Here is a 2,500-nt window from a genome sequence, read left to right as displayed (position 1 = left end):
CACTCTGCTATGTGTCATCTGAGGCGTCGAGAGGCGGGCACCCACACCCCTCCGTCGAGCCTCGTTTTCTATACGACCGCAAAAAGAAAACGGGAGTTCGATCAGCTGATTGATGTAAACAAAAATTTCGCGGACACGGAGATGAGCAGCGTGTGAGTGTAGTGTGAGTTTGAAGATCGCCCAAAGTTCTAGCATTTAGGGGTTTTATTATATGCGTTTTGATATTTTGGATTAACGTCACCATTTTCTAGGAACATATATAATAGTAAATCATGCTTTTGTTCTCCTACTCTTTTTATTTTAAGCAAGAATCGTCAAATTATCTCGTTTGAATTTTAGCCGTGAGATGATGACCTTGTAGCTTTCATTGAATTTAAAGGACTACTGAAATTGAAGGCTGTATGAAACTCCATGCCATTTACGGTTTATGTTTTATGGGTTATATGTGATTCATAATCATAAAAATATTAGTTGACATGATGACTTGGTACCCCAGCCGGTATATGGCTGTAACATGGGGTTTTGTTTATCATCATTATAAACCGTATGTATAAGGTTTTGTAGACAACAGTTTTATTTTGGTGATACCATATATCAGCTGTACATAATTGTTCAAATGCGATTTCGGTAATATGATTGTAATATTAGATTCCAGTTGCTGCAGCATTATAAGTGTTGAATTAATGTTTATTTTGGGTGTGTGATTTATTATCAAATATGGAATCAGTCCATGTTTTAGATAAAGTTTCTGTTAGATAAATGTAGGAGGAAGCTTGTTGACCTGAGCCAGAGATGGAGTGTAGAAGTCAAGGTGTCTTATTCTAAATAATAATCCTAATCTTAAAGAAGAGGCAAATGTTATGGTAAATTTTAACTCATTGCAGACAGGAATAGATTTGCTAGTTTCCAGCAGGGGCACTGGTGCCACTTGTGTGGTACCCCAGATGGACTTTATGTGAGCTCAATGAAACTTCACACAACATATTGGGACCTTTCACACTCTCTTCCATTCCCTCATTAGAATACTAGAACCATATTTGTTTTTTTTTGTGTGTGTTTTACTGTATTGTGAGACATATATGCTATATGACAAACTTTATTAATGTTGCAATAGTCTAAAATTGTAGTATAGAGTCCATATCAGCTCATTATGTTCTTTATACTCTGTGTGATAAAAATATTACAGTTTTATGAGAGGACAACTTTATTTTTTTCTTATTTGTGTATTTTCATAAACAAATGTGAAAGAAATAACCATATACAGCCGATATTACATGAAGAGATGGGGAAGAGGGAGTGAACCTGTGTTTAGGACTGCAAGTACCACAGCAAAGATAGCAGACTGGCACAGGGACACATTGTAGACACTAGACATGGTCTAGATTAGCTCTTCTCACTCTGCTTGCATATCCTACATTGCCCATAATTTAGAGTAAGATGTTGGCATTTTGCTAGGTGTCATTGTTCTTTTAAGCTAGTGCTTGCTAGAGACTGTGAATGGGGGCCAATCTTTCCTGCTGGTGCTAGGAGAGAGGGATGCCATATATGTTTGGGATTCTAGTCTAAACCTATTTTTCTGTATATTATGGCAATTATAGTCATTATAATTGCAATGGTCATCATCAGTCATCAAATAGAGTTATTACTCATGGTACAATAAGGAAACATCCACTTCTCCAAAGTCAAAAATGCCATGAAGACTATTATCATGGACGTCATGACGCTTGCTGTCAGGCCAAAGCTCGTATGTCCCATATGCCATGACACTCATCTGCAATGGGTTAGTGCCACACTTGCTATGAAGTAGCCTGTAATTTAGTTCTTTAACCAATTGATGCTGGGAATATGTATTGTCCATTGTGGTTTTATGTATTGATTTTTTTTCACATTGATAGTTACTCACCAAGGAGTCAGTTAGCATACTTACCTTACCTAACTGTTTATTTCTATTACTGTTGTTTTCATTATTAACATTATTATTACTATCATTATTATTATAATGTGAATAACTAAAATGATATTTGATTATCTGATAAATTGACAGGGAGGTCTATAAGCTTCATCATGCTAGATCCTACAAGTTTGAGACTTGCTGGACTCAGCTGCACAAACGTAGATTAGCAGTCTTTGATAAGTGATTGTGGGCTTCCCTTTACCTTTTGCAGATTATATTCATATATAATAGTACTGTTTTATGGGTTCATTATGGCCATTGCTGTAGTTTTTCTCTGAATTCATGCAGTCCAATTTAGAACATTTACTAGGATAAGTAATGAATCATGATTATTAATACTAATGAAAAATGTGAGATGCAAACTCTCATCTCATTGTACATTGATTTTAGTTAATTTGATACTGAAAGCAAAGTAATTTTTTTTAGAGGGGGTGAATCCCATAAAAAGGAAATTTTATTTCATGATACATTTATAGTTTTTTTTCAGGAGAAACAAATAATGTGTTTAGTTAAAGGAAAAAGATTACAGCTTAGATGAGAACCTTG

At 35.1% G+C, this 2,500-nt stretch overlaps 2 protein-coding genes across 5 annotated transcripts in view; one reads left to right on the top strand and one right to left on the bottom strand.

The window, feature by feature from the left end:
- The window catches only part of LOC122255830 (uncharacterized), a 40,636-nt gene extending 40,579 nt beyond the window's left edge, over window positions 1-57 (bottom strand). For both annotated transcript variants that reach the window (XM_043020167.2, XM_043020168.2), the window contains exon 1: window positions 1-57. This exon is cut by the window's left edge and continues 59 nt beyond it. The gene's annotated coding sequence lies outside the window, so the exon portion shown is untranslated.
- A 2-nt stretch (window positions 58-59) lies between these two features.
- Window positions 60-2,500, top strand: part of LOC122255832 (omega-amidase NIT2) — a 9,099-nt gene continuing 6,658 nt past the window's right edge. Inside the window, exon 1 of one of the 3 annotated variants that reach the window (XM_043020169.2) lies at window positions 60-163. The gene's annotated coding sequence lies outside the window, so the exon portion shown is untranslated. Of the gene's footprint in view, window positions 164-1,539; window positions 1,781-2,500 lie in introns of those variants that run through there. The other 2 variants (XM_043020170.2, XM_086546840.1) reach the window with 2 other exon arrangements.

The sequence above is a fragment of the Penaeus japonicus genome, unplaced genomic scaffold, assembly GCF_977035675.1.
Source record: "Penaeus japonicus unplaced genomic scaffold, GWHDUDI00000001_assembly GWHDUDI00000018, whole genome shotgun sequence".
NCBI lineage: Eukaryota > Metazoa > Arthropoda > Malacostraca > Decapoda > Penaeidae > Penaeus > Penaeus japonicus.
The sequence above is the reverse complement of the archived record's forward strand: the minus strand, read 5'-3'. Positions and strand labels throughout refer to the sequence as shown.